The 20,344-nt window shown below is 41.6% G+C and overlaps 1 pseudogene; it reads right to left on the reverse strand.

Annotated features, from left to right (window-relative positions):
* Positions 1-1,101: 1,101 nt before the first annotated feature.
* On the reverse strand, positions 1,102-2,704 carry LOC142840892 (protein Aster-B pseudogene; annotated as a pseudogene).
* Positions 2,705-20,344: the final 17,640 nt, after the last annotated feature.

Genomic DNA, 20,344 nt, shown 5'->3' on the forward strand with positions numbered 1-20,344 from the left:
CATCCTAAAACAAATGTAAAAAGATGAATATCACACTCCTAAATACAAAGGATGTCTCTCCTCATTAAAAAAGACTTAGAAAAATTAAAGCAAGTAATCTGTTTGCGTATAATATGAAGAAATATTTACATATTCAACATTTATCCATTTTGATGATCATGTGACTCACATATTTGCATCACTATCATCAACAGAGAATAGACTTTAATATTTCATAACAATTTTATGACCATCTCATTTGGAAATTGCCTAAATAGTATGAGAATCATTGTTTTAATAAGCTAGATTTATGGAAGACATTTCTAGCATCAAATGAAGATCTGCCTCATCACACTTCACTTGTAAATGACTTTTCATGCTGCCAAGTCAATTATTCTAGTTCTGAGACACTGAACTCAAGAAATCATTTCAGAGTCAGGAATGCTTCATACATACAATGTGAAATGAATGAATGAATTATCTTCGAAATCTATTCCTCCTCTTAACTCCTCCCACACACACCCTAATCTCCCAACTTCATGCCCTTTCATTTGCTTTTTAAAAATAACCCACCAAGTCAAATTTGTGCTGCCTATTTACTCTTGCTAAATGGGCACTGTTGTGGGAGCTGCGGGCCTGCTTTTCATCCCACCCTGCTCCCACCACTGGCTAGCTTATACCACGAAATAACAACACACAAACTGTATTCTTTTAAACACTGCTTGGCCCATTATATCTAGCCTCTTCTCAGCTAACTCTCGCACCTGGACTAGCCCATTTCTAATAATGTGTGTAGCACCCCAAGGTGCGCTTACCAGGAAGATTCTAGCCTACGTCCATCCTGGGTCAGAGCTGAATCGCGTCTGCCTCAGAGAGCAGAGCTATCTCGTCTGCACGGGAGAGGGGAGCATGGCGTCTCTGAGCTCACTTCCTCTTCCTCACAGCATTCTGTTCTGTTTACTCCACCCACCTATGTTCTAACCAATAAAATGGGCCAAGGCAGTTTATTTTTTTAACCAATGACCTTCCTCCATCAGGGCACAGTATTAAACTGATCATATATATATGGTCTATGTACATGTACTGCACAGGCCTCTTGCAACCACCCCTGCTCCTGCCTTGTCAATGATACCGGTTCCTCTTCTTGTCACTTTCAGATATGAAGTCTTGGGACCTGATGCCATTCTGAAGGTTGATGAGTGAGTCCTTCATCTGGTTCAGGACCATCACTGAGGATTTAATGATCTCCCTCCACTTTCTGGAGTTCAGTATCATGGTAATTTTGTTGGGATTCTAATAGCTGGGCCCATTTTGTCTGTAACTGGGGTAACTTTTCCTGGAGCCTGAGACCCTGCCAGGCAGGGATGGTCTGTGAGGTGTATTGCAGCATCCACAGCTTGCAAAAGAGCATCATGTTAAGGATGACCAGCAGCACCAGAACACAGCTGATAACCAGCAGCAACTGGGAAACACCTTGCAGGTGAAAACCATTGGGAGTGTCCTCGGTGATATGCCGCGTTTGCATGGAACCTGCCACATTCTAGATCCCGTGGCCCACATCTTCAGTAGGTGTAGTAAAGGGGCTCATCACTTCTTCCAGGTACCCGCAGGTGGGCATATGGGGCCCTTCCTCCTCCATACTGCTGAAGACTTATTATTGTCCTTCTCCTGGGGTGACTGTACATCTCAGCCAGGTAGGTACTCTCTGTTTTGGTTATCTCAGACTCTAAATGGCAGAAGTAGTCCCCCAACCCATTTCAGAAGTTCTTCTCAATGAAAGTTTTTACAAAGCCCCAGGGTTGTTTTCGATAGTGGAGCTCTGTGGAAACCCTGAGTCGACTCTTGTTCCGAGCCACATAGGTGAGGGTGTAGTGGCTGATGGTGTATGGGACCCATCACCCTCCATCACCTCTTCCTCCAGCAGCGAGCAATCAAACAAGACAGGGGGTTCACTGTTTCACATAGAGGTCAGTGTGCTGTTGGTGATGGACTTCTTGGGTAGCTGTGGGCTGGTGTCAGGCTTGGTGTCTATGCTGCTTTTGGAGGAGCTGTCATTCACTTCATTCTCTTCTACAGCAGTCTCTTCAGAGTAGCCCACCATGTTGAAGTCATCATCTGGAGGCACATTGTCCTCACCGTCACTGGTGAGACCCAGCTCATTTGGTAGACAAAGTGCCAGAGCTCCTTGGAGCATAGGAAGATGCTCTCTTTTCATGGAGAGCATTCTGTCAGAGCTGCAGCATCACCATGTATGTCTTTTCCATGCCCCAGATGAAGTAAGACAGTGCTTTTCTGAATCAGTACAGACTTGGATGGCATTGAGAATGAGGCGAGCTGTTTTCTCTTTAGTCATGGCGCAGATATCTTTCAAACAGACTCTCAGCAAAGTTTCCCATCAGAAGATGTTGCTGTAGAAGCAGATCCACTTTTATGAGAGGTAGAGTCGTCAGCCCTGAAAAAGAATGTCTCTTTGGAGTGCACATAAGTAATCAACAATGAGGCGCTCCATGTCTGGAAGTTGATTAAAGAGCTTTCTGAAGTCTTCACTTCACTGTTCGTAAGTGGGGCTTAACACACTGTACCAACTCTGACTTTTCTTGGAATTTTTGCCACCACTTCAAACAGATTGTGAAGAGCAACTGCGTTGCACACCCTGCTCTGGGGTGGATGGGGACTTGTCCGAGGAGTGGTCTGAACCCTTCTCCACCATGGTGCTCCGTCTTGGTTCTGTGGTGTTGGCGAGCAGGACCACTTCCGGAGGATGGGATAACAGGCTGGCGTGCTGCAGTTAGAGTTATTGCCAGTGCTTCCTTAGATAAAGTCCAACTTCACAGCCAGGAGTTCAAGTAGGCACAGAAACACATGGAGCAACACACATAAAGCATCAGGAGTCAAGGCTAACATGGCTGGTTGCAGATAGATGTGACACTTCTCATTGAAGACTGGTCATGTGCACTCAAGGACTCAAGAACATGCTAGAATCATCATGGTGGCTGCTCTGTGGCTGCTTTACTGGCTGCCGAGGGAAGACACAGGATATGAACCGTGTCTCCTGCTTTCTCAACCCTGGGGTGGTAGTCCAGACCTCAGCTATAAAAAGAAACAAGGTTACAAAATTAAGTGAAATTAGAATGTTCCAAAGCATCTCTGAAGCTCTAAACTGACACTTTTTTGTTCTTGTTTTTTGAGACAGAGTTTCTATATGTAACAGCCCTAGCTGTCATGAAGCTAGCTCTTGCAGACCAGGCTGACCTCTAACTCACAGAGAACCGCCTGCCTCTGCCTCCCAAGTGCTGGGATTAAAGATGTTTGCCACCACAGCCTGGTTTTAAACTGACTCGTAATAACTCATTATACCTGTAGATTAGTGTATACCTCAAATCTCATCAGAGATGCTTCTTTTTGTAGTAAATGATGATTAACAAAGAACCCACAATTGGTCAAGATATAGTGAACATGAAACTGAAGAATTTCCACTTTTTCACAAAGCTTGTGCTCTGGCTTGTTCCTGCTCCTCTCCCTCCTCATCCTCTTTCTTTCATTTTCTTCTCCTCTCTTGGTGTAGGAGGGTCTTCTTTCTATGTGTTGCTTTCATTGGTTGAATAAAGAAAACTGCCTTGGACTTTTGATAGGACAGCAGCTAGATAGGTGGAGTAGACAGAACAGAATGCTGGGAGAAAAGAGGTAGAGGCAGAGAGCCGCCCGCCATGAAGCTGCCAGGGCAGACATGCTGAATCTTTCCCAGTAAGCCATGAGCTCATGGTGACATACAGATTATTAGAAATGGATTGAATCAAGATGTGAGAGTTAGCCAATAAGAGGCTAGAACTAAAGTGTCAGGCAGTGTTTAAATGAATACAATTTATGTGCGGTTATTTCTTGGGTTAAGCTAGCAGGGTGGCAATACAACATTCTTTTCTTTCTTGCCTCCCAACATCTTCTTCCCTGGTAGATGTACAAGATTTAGATTGATGAAAGATTCAAAGTTACTTAAATCCCAACTATGACAGCAGTGCTATGTGAGATCATAATCCAAAAAGAGGCAGAAAGAGTAGGATGGAATTAATGGAATAACCAAAGCAGATTTTCAATAATTAAAAAGCATTAAGATGTCCTCTTAACTGCACACCTACAGCTTTAAAATTAGTTTTATATCACAGACATTTAACTAAGGTGCTAATTATCTTTTAAAATGACTTATTTTAGTTCATTTTAGGTTCACATCAAAAATACAAGGAATGCAGAGTTCCCACAGTTTCCTTTTCCTCCACCCAGTCATCACTATCTCCCACCAGAGTGCTACATCTGTTACAACTAGTAAACCTATTAAACACATCAGTATTAACCCGAGTTCATGGTTTATATTAGAGTTTGGTCTTGGTACATTCTGTGTTATCATGCAAGTTTATAATGATATGAATTATTCATTAGAGTCTTGTCATCATAGTCCTAGTATCTTTAACATCCTCTGTGTGCTGCTTTTTCATCATTCCCCCACTGGAACCCCTAACAACCACTCATTATTTCACTGTCTCCATTTGCATATGTTCTCATAGTCTTACCTTTCCTGGAATTTCATAAAGTAAAATCTTTTCATTTAATTTGAGTTGTTTATTTTTGTTTTCATTTTTTGAGAGAGGAATTTCAACATAGAACTGTACTAATCTGCAGAATCAGAGATACAAATTTAGCGAGAAGTTTGATTGCATGTCCATTTCGCAAAATAGTAGTAGTAGACTCACTTCCAGGTCCTATGATGTTCCCAAACATGGGTTCTTGGCCAGATTAACAGAACCAAGTATGTGTTTCCTCTCATGAAGTGGGCCTTAAATCCAACCAGAAAGTGGTTGGTTACCCCCATAATGTTTTAGGGTAGTTTGATACTACTTCAGTTAGCAAAACAATAGCAATAGATCCACACCTGTGGCCTAGAGGTTCCCAAACATAAGCCTAGGCTGGCCTGGAATTTACTGTTTATAGCCCACTCTGACCTCAAACTCATGATCCTCCTGCTTCAGTCTCCCAAAAGCTGGGATTTCAAGTCTGCAACACCATGTCTGATACCAATATGTACTTTCGTTATACTGTCAACTTTTACTTAGCAACATGCAGTAGGAGTTTTCCATGTATTTTTGTCTTGATAGCTCATTTCCTTTGGGTGCTAAATTATATTCTAATATATGGCTGCAGAATCCTTTATTTATCCATTCACCTACTGAAGGACATCTTGGTTGCTTCTAAGTTTTAGAAGTTATTAATAAACCTGCTAAACTAAGCATTTACCTGTGCAGGCTTTCATATAAGTTTCTCAATTCCTTTGTTAAAAACCATGGAATTAAATTGCTAAATCGTATGGCAAAAAAATACATTCATTCTGTTAGAAATTTCTAACCTATCTTTGAAAGTGGCTATACCTTTTCACATTCTAAACAGCAATGAGTGCAAGTTCCCCTTGTTTTGTTTTCTTGCCAGCACTAGGCACTATCAGTTTTCTGGATCTAGAGAATGTGATAAAAATGTACTAGTATCTCATATTTTTCATTTTCAATTGCCTGATGACAAGTCATGTGGAGTATCTTTTTCTATATATTTATTTGCTAGTCTTAATTCCTTAAAACAATCTTTTCAATAATAGGTTCTTGCCCTAAAGTTTTGATAGGCAACCAAGAGCACTGGAAATAGCCTGTATTGTTTTTTGTTTCCTGGGGGAAGTCTCCAAGACACCTCTGCCCAACAACTTGAAAGATGATATCCCATACCTGGGGTTGTTATTTGGGAACTTATGACTTCTTAAAAGAGCATTAACTTCTGTTTGGATAACTCAAGTAACTCTGTGTGTGTGTGTGTGTGACTTATTAAATAATAGGATTTCATATGGCTTTTAAAGACAACCTTGAAATTGGTTGTGCTTCTCCTCAACTTCTCTGCCCTTTCTGTCCATCTTTTTCCCATATCAATTTCCCACTTTGGTCACAGGACATGGAATAATCAAACTGGTACTGACCAGGAAGTTTCCTCCCTGCTAGTTAGCTTTTATCGTACTGGAAGATTCCAAGTAGGCTGCTTAAGGAATGAAACAGTCTTACCCAACTGCAAGCTGTGTGGACTATAGCAATAACTGGCATGAAAAAATATTCCCATGAGTACAATAGTGGCACAAACAATAGGGTAGTAACCAGCCACTTTCTTTTTAAATTTAAAACCCACTCCACAGGACGAAATACATGCCTGGTACTGTAAATCTGGGTCAGAACTCATGGTGGCCTGCTTTTCCCAAACTTAGTAGAGCCCTTTGATTTTTGGGAGCTACTCTCTCTTTCTTGGGTGAACACTTCAGTCAAAACAGGTTGCTTTTTTTGGAATGGATGGAATTAGGTTGCCATTGGTCTTTCTTTTGGCTCTTCAGCCTTGAGACCTTCTCTCAAAGTCACAGATACATGCTGAAATGGAAAAACAATCCTTCCAGATTCCTAGTTTTTTATTTTTTCTGTGAATTAATTCTTCCCAGAAGATCTAAATATTTTTTTTTTGCTTTTTGCTTTGTTTTGTTTTTGAGACAGGGTTTCTCTGTAGCTTTGGAGCCTGTCCTGGAACTAGCTCTTGTAGACCAGGCTGGCTTCAAACTCACAGAGATCCACCTGCCTCTGCCTCCTGAGTGCTGGGATTAAAGGCGTGCGCCACCATCGCCTGGCTTCTGGGTTTTGTTTGTTTGTTTGTATTTTGCTTTTCTAAATACAATTTAATGACTCCAACTTTCAGATGTCAAAGAAACAAAGGATTCTTTCACTCATTAGAGTAAATACTAAAGAAATATACAGTTGAATTGGTTGGTTTTGATACATCCAAGTTTTTTTTCTAGGTTCATCTCTCTTGTTGTGATAAAATAATCTGACCAAAAGTAATTTAGACGAGAAGAACATTTATTTGGCTTACACTTCCAGGTCACAGTCTATTACTGAGAGAAGTCAGAGCTTGAAATCAAGCAGAAATCTGAGGGCAGACCTGCTTATTATTCCATACGGCATTATCACTAAGAAACTCCCTCACAGCCAGGGAAGTACAACAAAATCCATAGAGGAATGCTGTTGCATCCTCACTCACAGACCATGCTTAGACAGCCTTCTAAGAGAGCCCAGGGAATAGTGCTGTCTACAGTGGACTGAGCCTCCCTACATCAATTAAAAACCAACACAATCTTCCAAAGTCATATCCAAAGGCCAAAGTGATCTTCTTAATATTCTCAATCCCTCAATCCTTTGTCAGATGATGTTAGGCTGTATCAAACTGACAGCTGAAACTAACTAGGCCATTGGTCAATAAAAGAAGAAACAATTTCCTCCCAGAGGATTCTACCACTGACTGAATTATTCAAAATCAGCTGTCAAGTCATAATGAAACCAGGGTTAATATTTTTGTGACATAAGTTGTAAATCCTCTAAGTCCCATGTGTTGAAGGTTTGCTCCCCAAGCGCTATTGGGAAGTGGTTAAACCTTTAGGATGTGGGGCCTCGTTAGAGGCAGTTCTTTGGGGCATTCTCTTGAGGGATATGTTGGAATGGCTTCCTCTCATTCTCTTATATCCCTCCCTCCCACCTTCTTTTTCTCTCTTCTGGTCACCATGGAGGTGAGAAACTTTCTCCTACCACATACTCCTGCCATGAACTGAAACCATGAGCCAAACCAAACATTTCCTCCTTTTAAGCTAGTTATTTTAGATATTTTAACACAGTAATGGAAAGTTAATTAAAACAAACTCTCAGGTCCAAGAGGGGAAAGAAAAAACATGAAACAAACAAACAAATAAAAAAAACCACCAGAAACTAAAGAAGTTTCCAAAGCAATGTAGCAGAAGCTTAGACCAGGAAAAGTGGTAATAAGCTTTTGATCAAGAAAATAAGAAGAAGTACATAAACAGCAGAGGAACAACGTATGTAAGGAAATCCTAATGCTTTCATAACTATCTTTGTGGGAACACTAAATTTAGCACCTGGGCCTACAGAGAACCATGGCCCTGTCTTAACACTTCTGAGGCCTTGCTCTTCCTCTGTCGCACGGACACAAAGTCCTCACAAACAGTGCTTCGGCCCTTTCATTTAGACTGTTCCTATTGTCCCCACTGTTACAAGGGCCTCTCTGTCCAAGTTTTTCAGAAGGAAAGCACAGCTCATGCACAGACAGTTTTAGAAGGAATTTATCAGAGTTGGAGTGAGCTGTATTGAAGTTCTTGAGGATGGGAGCATGAAGCAGCACAGTGGCATATGCAGAGTAGATTTGAAAGGAATCTCGTGGAGCAGGTACCATAGGCACAGGGCAAGAGAACTCTGTTCCCCCTCCCAAATCATGGTTGACCACATCTCCTTTTAAAGTATTTTCCTATATATGTTTATATGATTATATACATATATGATTATATATACATATATATATGTATATATATATATATATCATCCTTTTTGGACCATTTGGGAGATAATTGCAGACATAAGTTTCTTTACTCCTAAGCATTTCAGTGTGTATTTTTGAAAAACAAAGATGTTTTCCTAACTATGTGGTGTAATAACCATTGTTCCATTGGTTGACATTCCAAAAACACTATTATTCAATCTACAGACTTATTTAGAGTCAGACAATTCTCCTACTTATGTGTATTACAGAGAAAAAAATTCTGGTCTGGGATCAAATCCACGACTACATGCAGCATTCAATTGTCCCATTACTTTAGGCACTTTTAACCTTGAATGCTTCCCTTCTCTCAGCATTTTGACGTGCTGAAGAGTAAAGGTCCATTATTTTGTAGACTCTCTCTCTCCATTTGGTTGGTCTGATGCTCCCTGTGATATTGATTGAGGTAGTCCACTTTTGGCAGGAGTGCTACAAATGTGATCAGCAACATTCTTCCCTGTGCAGGCTACCAGGAGGCTCACGGTATCAGTTTATCCCATAACGGTCTATCAGTTAGTTAAAGGGGCATATGTCTGTCCATATACCTCCTTGTGGTGAATCTCAGATAGATAGGGTCCACACTCTTAACTGCTATGCTGTTGAAACACATTAAGGAATATCAGGCCAACCAAATAGAGAGGTTGTCTACAAAATGATGGGCTTTTACTCTTCAGCATGTCAAACTCGTGAAAGAGGAAGGATTGGGTAGGTGATGGATAAGTGAATACTGAGCTGGCTACAGAAGGCACCAAGAGTCATGAAGAGATTCTCACAAGAACCTTGCAGTATTATTGGAAAGACATATCCATCAAAAATTCATCTTTTGGTTTTCAAGAATATTTCTATTTAGAGGAATGTGGGAACAGAAGCCACATTTGAGGTCTAAAGGGAGGAGGGTTTGGGAAGTTGTCTTTGTTAGGAAATTAGTACTATAGGTTTGACCTGAGTATTTCAGAGCTGGAACAAGCCATAGTAAGGAGATAGGAAGGGTGAGATGTAGTCTGGGCCCTTATTTAGGATGTCAAAAACAAAGCATTTTCTTATACAAGAGAATTCTGGGGAGCTGCTGGCAGGATGGACAGGGCAGCCAAAAGGAAGCCAGAAGTAGGAACTCAGGACCTCTGGGGAATCAGAAGGCATAGTCAGATTCATAGGTGAGCAACGCCAGAGTAACTCAAAAGAATGTGCCTAATTAAGCCCTAGTTTCCAAGCTCTGGTTTTGTTAAATATCAAAAGCCTTGTCAAGCATGCTCTGAAGAAAGTGTTCCTAGGACTTCGAGATCCACTGATAATGGTGTTTGGCAAGACCAGCCAGTCCCTGTGGGAAAATCATTTGACTTAAGGTAGAAGAGAAAGAAGAGAATGATTGATAGTGGCTCAGGTGCTCTGTTCAGAAATTATTTACAGGGTCTTCACATGGGGATTTTATTATGTGTGTGCATACCATGATGATGAAGAAGTAGTTTGGAGTTCTAGTTTTCATTTCACGGGCTACTTCTAAATTCAAATTAGAATCTTTTCAAAACACCATTTTCACCGCTTCTGTTGTTAGACTAAGAACTGGCACTTCTCTGAAGAACCCTTTACCTCTAATCGGGTTGAGAATTAAAGTGATCTCATTAAATGGAAAGCTCATTACAGTCTGCTCTAATCTGCAGCACAGTCAGGCTCAGTGCTTACCTTGAGTGGTTGCACACACTTCCACCTACTTGCTGTATGTCTCTGTACTTAATTATGTTTCCATGAATATAATTCTATATCCTGCCATACTTAAGTGATATTCAAGTTGAATATAACTGTGTGTCCACAATTCCCTGAGTGTGAATGTTTGCATGGCAGACAATAAAACTCAGTACTGCTCTGGAGGCTGAAATATGCAAAAACATAGCTAAAAGAAATAAATTGGCCTTTTAATAGAATTTTAAGGTAATTAAATTTGTTACCAATTTTTAAAACACATTTTAAGAGTGATTTTTGCAGATTCAACAATAAAGTCTTTGTAAGGAAACTGTCATTCTCTAGAGGTTGTTGTTACCAACTAACCACTTCACCAAGGACTCTTCTCTGGTAGGGAATTGGTTAAAAACAAAATTAAAATGAGGTATATGCTTTTGTTTTATTTATTTATTATTTACTTTGGGTCCGAATATTGCCTTGGAAGCAATTCCCCAGAGACTTTGATAGATTAAAGTAAAAAAGCTCAGAATCAGCAGCCAGGCAGAAGGTATAAAGGCATTCGTCATGGTCTGTCCATCTGCACAGACATCCTTATTTCCCAAAAAAAAATGGTTGCTATTAGTGCTTAAACTGCTCTGATATATTGTCTTAGGAAGGCGTGTACCACTTTATTTCTGTCAGTGTATGTCTCAGCAGAGACCTTTTCTGAAGAATTCTTGGCATTCTTCCACATTTACTAGTTGCTATAAAACATATAGGTTTTGTTTGGTGTTTAAATCAAATACCCGGTTAATAATAACTTGGACTGAGAAATAATCATTTGTAATAAATTTCTTTCTATCCTCATGCCATGGGACAATGATCTGAAAGCACTTGAGGAATGACAACCCTCCTCATTTATTTACAGTCTCTGGCTTTATTATTTGTATTACTATTTGGCAGTTCTGGAACTCCAGTCCAGGGACATGAAGCCACTCCAGACAAGTGTTCTGTCACTAAGCTATACTCCCAGCTCCCAGTATCACTTAAAAATCAGTGTATGAGCTAGCATCCTCAAGAACTAGCTAAGTGAGAGTAGAGGAAACTGCTTCTCAAACTGAACCACCACACACATTCTGGCCCAGTAGGGAACAGGCAAAGCACCCCCTCTCTCTCCACTGCCTGCACTCACCTCTCACCTCTGCATACCTGCCTGTAGCCTACTCAAATGGCAGGAAGGCAGGTATCAGATGAAAGGAGCTCTCATTCTTTGTGCCGGTGGATGGTGGTTAGTACAAACTCATGACCTATCTAAGAGCAGAATTCGTGTAGGTGGAGCGTTCCAACATGAATGTGGCATCTAAATGACATTCTCTGCTGCCAACTCTCTAAGCCCCACAGATGATAGGAGCCAGGGGTTGGGAGGGAGTGTTGCCTAACAATGTCTTCTGGACACTGTGATGATGGAGGAAGGTCATTGGTTAAATTAAAAGAAACTGCTTGGCTCTCATTGGTTAGGAGATAGGTGGGAGGAGTAAACAGAACAAAACGCTGGGAGGAAGAGGAAGTGAGGGAAGTCTCGACAGCTCTCCTCTCGGGAGCAGAAGAGAGGCCATGCTCCGCTCTCCCAGGCAGGCGCACGCAATGAAGCAAGCCGCCAGGTCAGACATGCTGAATCTTTCCCAGTAAGACCGGTGCTCACAGATTATTAGAGATGGGTTGATTGGGATATCAGAATTAGCCAGTAAGGACCAGAGCTCAGGGCCAAGCAGTGATGAAAAGAATACAGTGTCTGTGTAATTATTTCGGGGCATAAGCTAGCCGGGCAGGCGGCTGGGGTATTGGGGACGCAGCTCCGCCGCCTCTTCATATTACTACACTGTGAGACTATCACTCTAGTAAACTCACAGAAGCTATGGAAGCCTGCACAAGGTCAAGCCAGCCAATATTCCAGCATGACTGTGGGAAGGATTCATGAGGCCCCACCCCTAGAAGAGAAGCTATTGGTAATTGCCAGCTGCGGGGAAAGGGAGAGTCAGTTCTCTATAGGGTGAGGCCCTACTAGGTTGACCATGTTCTAGTGGGTGCCTCTCACACTGTGCACATTTAGGTAGTACTAATTTTGGACTCAGTGAGTTATTTAGTTTTTTTAAAAGGACATGGAATGTGAATGTGGAACTGTCTGAGAAGAGTTAGAGAGGGAAAGTAAGAAATGGGTACAATCAAAATATATTACAAGACATGTATGAAATTCTCAAAGAATGAATTTTTAAAATTTTAAAAATAGAAAAACAGTAAAGCACATAACCATTTTGGTCATCTTTAATAGTGAGTAAACAGAACAGGTTTTATAAACCTCAGGTTAATGTTGGCCTTCTGCTGTGACCTATTCAAAATTCATTGTCCAGAACGAGTTCCCTGCCATTACCACGGTTGGAAAGCAGCAATGCTAGTAAAATAACAATTGCTGAAAAACTTATTTGCAGAGTTGTACTTGAATGAAAAAAGAGATAAAAAAGAAAGGCCATGACTACTGCTAGGCTTGGTGGAAGAGAAGGTTTATAGTAGATTAAAGGGAGAGCATAGCTGGAGGCAGGGACATCTGGTGGGTCCAGAATGAGTGAATGGGGCCAGGCTGAGCTGGGCCATGTGAGGAGGTCAGGGAGGGGCCTGCCAACTAAGAGGGTTAGCCTGGATCAAAAACTACCCAAAAGACTGGCATAGTCAAAATGGCTGAGTTATCTAGGGACCAGAGGAGCTGGGCCGAGGGAAGGCCAGCACAATACCTGGGCTGGAGAGTTCAGGGTAGGTAGTGGAGTATGCTAGCCAGAAGTGCCCCGTAACAGGGTAGTGAGGAATGCTGGAACAACCTGGCAGCCAGTGTCCACTTTGATATGTTAATGGGACCTCAGTCAGCCATTTGTCCCTGGTTGGAGACCTAACAGTAGTACCATGGTTTAAATGTTAAATGTTCCCCATAGGTTCTAGACTCGTGTATTTGAACACTTAGTCCCCAGCAGGTAGCACCAGTTTGGAAGGTTATAAAATAGTTAGGAGGTGGATCCTCTCTGGAGGAAGTAGTGCACTCAGAAGTAGTCTTGAGGTTTTGCACCCTGGCCTTACTTCCTGTCAACTCTCTGCTTCATGACTGGGGAGGACACAAAGTGACTAGCTACCTCATACTCCTGCCACCAAGCCTTCTCCACAAGAATGGGCTAAATCCTCTTGAGAGAGGACCTATGAGCAAAAGCAAACACATCCTCCCTAAGCTGTTCTTTATCAGAGTTTTGGCCACAGCAATAACTTATACAACTGACCTTTCAACGTCATCACATCACATCAGCTGAGTCAAGCCATCACATAGACTGATTACTAAAGTCTTAACTGAAATGGAAGGAGATAAAAAAACAAAATGGAAGCAAAGAGATTGCCTTATGGCTCAATTTGTTTTGGGTGTTTGGTTTAATTTTTAAGCTTTGTGCTGAATATGAAGCTATTATCTGTCCTTCTTGGGAACATTTGGCATGAAAACAACAAAATGGCTCAGCAGGTAAAGGTGCTTGCTGCTAAACTTCATAATCTGATGTTAATCTCTGGATGCTGATGATAGGCTCCAACTCCTGGAAGCTGTCATCTGACCTCCACATGCATGCTATAGAATATACACAGAGATGGGCATATATGCACATGTGCACACACAACACACACACATGAATAAATAAATGTTTTCTTAAAGTTTAGCTCAATTCTGATTCTCTAGCATGTCAATAAATACTATATTTAAAAAGAAAGATGATGAAAGCATATAGTAACAACATGAATTTAATCAACCAAATGCCATGCTCTGGTGGATGGCTTTCACATGCATAGTTCTCTTCCCAACAAGCCACTTCACTGCCGCAATAATCAAAATCAAACCAAATCAAACCAGATTTAAAAAAGCCCATCTTTAATGAATGCCAGCGCTCCTGGGTGGCCTTTCAGTCAGAGGGGGGTAAGGAGAAGCAGAAAGACCATATGTTCATTCTCAGGGGAGCTTTAAATACCTGTGGGAGTGGTCTTGACCCTCCCTGGGGAGGGGTCACCATTTGGCGGGTTTTTTCAAAGGTGGAGTCTGGACTGTAGTAACTCCCAGGGGATGGGAGCTGAAATGGAAAATTCCACCCAAACATTTTAGAAAGGATGCCTGTGGTGAAGCCTCCAACAAAACACCAATCTAATAGCTCTAGTTCTTTTTTCAAGGAAAATTTTTTAACTGATTTACTGATTGTCAAAGTAATTGGATCTATGGGATTATTTCACACAAGATGTACTTCATTGCTTTGGTTTTTTGTCTAAAAAAGAGAAATCATTGCTAGGAGATGGTGGTACACACTTTTAATCCCAGCATTCAGGGACTCAGGGAGGAAGAGATCTGTGAGTTCAAGGCCAGCCTGGTCTACAGAATGAGTTCCAGGACAGGCTCCAAAGCTACAAAGAAATTTTGCCATGAAAATCAAAACAAAACAAAAAATAGCAAAAAACTCACAGATTGATATAAATGTCAAAGACTAGGCGTACTGCTTCCAGCATGATAAGGTAAAGAACTCTGAGGACCCTTCCTATAGAAACTGGAATAACTGACTTTGCAAAGTCACCATTCAAAGTCACTGCCAAATCCCAAGGGCACATAAACAAATAAGCAAACATGCATTCCAAAATATCTTCTAAAACTGGGAAAGGACAGAGGAAGTCTGTGTTATTTAAACCAAGATCTGCTCTCATCTCTCATCCCTGTTCAGACTCCTATTGACAAATCCATGGAGCCCCACTCTCCACAGCAAGCAGACAGGACTTAGCTTCCTGGGAGGGGCAAGATGTTAAGGTGTTTTATTCTGTTTCTTACTACATGCTACTGAAGAAGAGACCCAGCTAAGCACAGCCAAAAGGCAGACTCTCTCCTATCAGCTGCCTCCCTTTGTGGTACTGAGGTTTTGCCTTTGGGTGCAACAACACTGAGAATACTGGGATCATGAACCCCCTTTGCAGCAGACTGTGTGTGTGTGTGTGTGTGTGTGTGTGTGTGTGTGTGTGTGTGCGCGCGCATGTGAAGAAAAATGGAAAAAACCCGAGGTTGCTGCTTTCCCACCTCAAGCACTCAGCTTCTAAAACGGGGTATCATTCAAGGGAGAAATTTGGTCCTGGGAGGAGGGGCAGGAGACAAGCTATAAATAAGAGTACTTGGGATCTCTGACTTTATTTCAAGCAGAGAATAGAGAAGTCTATTTGTAAAACACTTTCAGAAACAGCAGAGGTTGTGATGAAAAGCAATTGGGAAGTGATTGTTCGGTTCATGGGGAAATATAGACAAAACAGCAGACTGGATAGCTTGCTGCTGTGAAACAGGAGGAACTAGTTGGGGGAGGAGGCAGCCTTCCTCCTCAGTCAGAACGTGTTTCTAACACTGACTTCAAACACTATGACCATACCAAACCTTTCTTTTTTCTTTCTTTTTTTAACAACAACAAAAAGAATAAATAAAATAAAAACAAAAAACCTTTTTTATTCTTTTTATAATTTTATACACGTGTATAGTGTGGTCTCATAAAAACCCATTCCCAATTCCCTCCTCTTTGCTTTCTTTCCTCTTTCCCTTCCCCATCACCTTTTCCCTTCCAACTTCATATGTTCTTTAAAAAATGCCTTCTAGGAAGGTGAGCATCCAAACTGCCTAGGCTCACCCAAAGCCAGTACGTGTAGTAGGATCAAAAACCCACTGCCATTGTTCTTGAGTTCTCAGTAGTCCTCATTGTCTGCTATGTTCAGCTAGTCTGGTTTTATCCCATGTTTTTTCAGACCCAGGCCAGCTGGCCTTGGTGAGTTTCCGAAAGAACATCCCCATTGTCTCAGTGTGTGGGTGCACCCCTCGCGGTCCTGAGTTCCTTGCTCGTGCTCCCTCTCCTTCTGCTCCTGATTTGGACCTTGAGATTTCTGTCTGGTGCTCCAATGTGGGTCTCTGTCTCTGTCTCATTTCATTGCCTGATGAAGGTTAATATTCAAGAGGATGACTATATGTTTGTCTTTGGATTCACCTTCTTATTTAGCTTCTCTAGGAATGTGAATTATAAGCTCAATGTCCTTTATTTATGGCTAGAAACCAAATATGAGTGAGTACATACCATGCTCACCTTACTAGACCTGGATAGAGGTGGGCAGTCCTTGGGCTTCCCACAGGTCAGGGAACCCTGATTGCTCTTTGGATTGACAAGGAAGGGGGACTTGATCGGGGGAGGGGGAGGGAAATGGGAGGCGGTGGCGGGGAGGAGGCAGAAATCCTTAAATAAATAAATAAATAAAATTTAAAAAAATAATAAATGCCTTCTAGGTCTACGTAGAGCTACCTGTATGTGCATGGGTGTAGGGCAATCTACTGGAGCATGGGTAGCATCTCAGGGTCTGTAGGAGAGACCCAGCCAATCATCTTACTTGTAGGGCGGGGTCCCCGAGGATATTTTTTACTTATAAAGATTGTGGGCACTCTCCCGGCCGCCCCTTCTGCTTTCCTGTTCTCTGCTGGAATCTCTGGTTCTGTAAGTCTATTTCCCAATTAAAATTGTATATATTTATTACAATTTCTGTCTGCATTCATTTACGCCGATACACTTGGCGCACCAACGTCAGGCTTTTTTGCCCCGCCCCGAGCAGCTCAGGACGTAGGCTTAAATTTTAGTTTGAGAGAGCTACACGCCCCAATCTCATAGCCCTGTGCCTGGGTCCTAAAAACACAGCACACTCCTGGCCCACCCGCCAGACGCCCTGCTGTTTTTTAATTTATTTTTATTTTATTTTATTTATTTATTTATTTATTTATTTATTTATTTATTTATTTTTTGGTTTTTTGAGACAGGGTTTCTCTGTGACTTTGGAGCCTGTCCTGGAACTAGCTCTGTAGACCAGGGTGGCCTCGAACTCACAGAGATCCGCCTGCCTCTGCCTCCCGAGTGCTGTTTTTTAGTATGTAACTCAGGCTCCAGTGCCAAGTCCAAGATACACTCGGCCACACATGCCATAGCCTGCGGGGCCCATTCCACCCCCGCAAGCCAGATCTACTCACCAGAGCACATTAACCCCTCCCTGCCTGCCTTGGCTAAGTTTGCAACGGAACCCAGCTGCCTGAATTAGCGGAAGCTCAGGTAACTGTGGTTTTGCAGCAACAGGGCAGTTCCCCATTTGCGCCACCACAGCCGCCACAGCAGCAGATCTGGTCTGATACAAAGGGACTGCTTCTGCGACCACTCTAACTCCTCAGGCAGAACAATCCACATCTAATTCAAGGCAGAATCGGGCCTTGACTTTGCCGGGCTTCCTGGCCCTCACCCCAACTGCTATTTACCAGCCTGGTGTCTGCTTTAATTCACGCAGTACACAGTCTACTTTAACTTTCAGTTTTGAGTTAATTGTTTCAGACCGGCTCTGACTTCTCCCACGTGGATTCAGGTGCATTTCTCCACCACAACCATCTGCTGGCAGGAAACAGTCATTACAGGTAAAAAAAACTTCTTTTATAAATAAAAATAAATATAGATTTGATTGAAAATGTCTGAAAACATTACCATTCAAGACTTTAACATCCTTTTTGATTGTACCATGTTGGAGATTTTACAAGAGGTGTCTGTCACCCCACATCTATGGATCTTTCTGGGATTCGTAGTTTTCCTTGATACTATATGATTTGATAATAGAAATATAATAAAGTCTTTACAAGATGAATCCAGGATTCTTAAGGCAGAGGTGGAAGGCTTAAAAACAATTGAAAATGACAACAATTTTCTCATGAATCAGTTTGAAGTTCTCCAGGAAGAGAATAGATCTTTGTTTAACATGACTCAGTCAACTGAGCAAAATTTAGAAAAGTTACAGGCTGATGTTAAGGAGAAATTCACTACTATGGAAGAGGGAACAGCTGATTTGGATCGTAAGCTTCAGTCCCTTTCTGTAGGAACTGAAACATTAACTGAGAGAATAAAAACTGCTGAATGTGACAATCAGATTTTGTATAAAGCTTATGACAGATTGGTGGAAAGATTGTCAATACAAGAAGGCACGGTTTATGCCATAAAAATTATGTCCAAAGATGAGATGTTATCTCTAACGGACAAACTTCATACTTTAGAATCCTCAGTGAAGGCTGTGAACATAATTCTGGACAGGAGATTCAGACATTGCAGAAGGCAATGGTGAATAAAATTGAAAAGATTGAGGAATTTCTAAATTCTGATGAAGAGGAGCAAAGGGTAGAAAGGCAAATTTTAACTCCATCTGTGGGTAAATCTCTCTGGGACAATTCCCACAAAGCTCTATCTACAGCTCTACCTGCCTTTCCAGTAATAACAACAGAGAAAGTGGTTGGTTCCAGAAACTCTAGGGTCATCAAGGACGATACATGGGAGCCTGTCCATATGAATGATCTCAAAGAAATTAAACAGGCTGTTATGACTTTTGAGATGCATGCCTCCTTTGTTAAAGAGATGCTAAAATCTTGGGCCACAATAAACAGGGCCACGCCCTTTGACTGGCTTCAGTTAACTTCTGCGGTACTTGAGAGTGGACTGCAATTGAAATGGAAATGCTTATTCAGGCAAGAGGCTAGACTTTTAGAACAGCAGGAAAAGGCAAAGGGAATTGACATTTCCCTAGATAAAATTCTAGGTGAAGGGCTCTTTTCTGACCCTCAGGAACAAGCTAATTTTGATGAAAACACACTCTCCATATGTACTACAGCAGCCTTAAGGGCTTGGGACAGGGTGCAAGACCCAGGACAGAGAATGGAATCATTTTTCAGAGTTAAACAGGGTCAGAGAGAACCCTTTAGTGACTTTTTACAAAGATTAACTAAAGCTGTAAAAATAGGGATATCTGACCCAGAAGCAAGACGTATAATGATTGAGTCTTTGGCTTATGAAAATGCAAATGTGGAATGCAAAAGGATCTCGGGGCCTTTAAAGCTCAGATCAGCACCCTGGGAAGAATGGGTCTTGCATACACTGAATGTTGATACATTTGACTATGGTACTGAAGCATGGGTAGAAGAAGCAATTTCCAATGGTAAAAGGAGACACCAGAATACCAAATGTTTAAATTGTGGCAAAATGGGTCATATGAAAAGGAATTGTAGACAATGAATTTTCAGAAATAATAATAATGCATCCTTTAGAAATAGCAGAAATAGGAGGACTCAGCCTTCAGGTTTATGTAGAAGATGTGGGAAAGGCAGACACTGGACAAATGAATGCAGGTCTACAAGAGATAGACAAGGAAACCTGTTACAGACGGGAAATGTGATGGGGGGGGCCTCACAGGCCCCCATGTCAAACATGGTTCAGTCATTTCCAGTTACTGCAGAGAGTGTGCCTCATCAGGACAATTAGGAAGCCCCATGCCTACTGTTACAAGCAATAATGATCAGAAGGATGAGTTCTGTGTGTTTTGGCAAACTTCTATAAGTGAACAAAGACCAAAGCTAATAGTGTGTGTAAATGGCATTTTTATTACTGGCCTGCTGGACACAGGTGCTGATGTAAGTATCATTACCCCAGAATCTTGGCATCCATATTAGCTTCTTCAGGATGTAAATGTTCAGCTTCTGGGAATTGGAATATTATCTCGAGTAAGGCAGAGCACGAGATGGGTTGAATGCATAGGGCCAGAGGGACAAATAGGAAAATTAAGGCCATATGTAGCCAATATTGCAGTGATTTTATGGGGTCGTGACCTATTACAGCAATGGAATACCCAAGTTAACATTCCTGCTACTTCTAGAGCCTATATTTCTGAGAATAATATTAAAAGATATTACAAATGGAGAAAACTGGCCATTCGGGCTGTACAAGAAGAGAAAGCAATTGATGTTCCTTCAGAGATACCAACCGCCTTCCCTCTAAAATGGTTGACTGAGAAACCAATATGGACAAAGCAATGGCCTTTAGCTGAAGAAAAGTTACAGGCTTTAGAACAGCTGGTACAAGAGCAACTAGATGCTGGACATATAGAAGAACCTACCAGCCCTTGGAATTCTCCTGTATTTGTGGTTAAGAAAAAAATCAGGTAAATGAAGAATGGTGACAGATCTCAGGGCTATCAACAAGGTTATTCAACCTATGGACCCTCTGCAATCTGGAATTCCTTTGCCCTCTTTATTACCAAAGGGATGGCCTCTCATAGTTATTGATTTAAAGGATTGTTTTTTCACTATACCTTTACAAAAAGAAGATAGAGAAAATTTGCCTTC

Source organism: Microtus pennsylvanicus, chromosome X (assembly GCF_037038515.1).
Source record: "Microtus pennsylvanicus isolate mMicPen1 chromosome X, mMicPen1.hap1, whole genome shotgun sequence".
NCBI lineage: Eukaryota > Metazoa > Chordata > Mammalia > Rodentia > Cricetidae > Microtus > Microtus pennsylvanicus.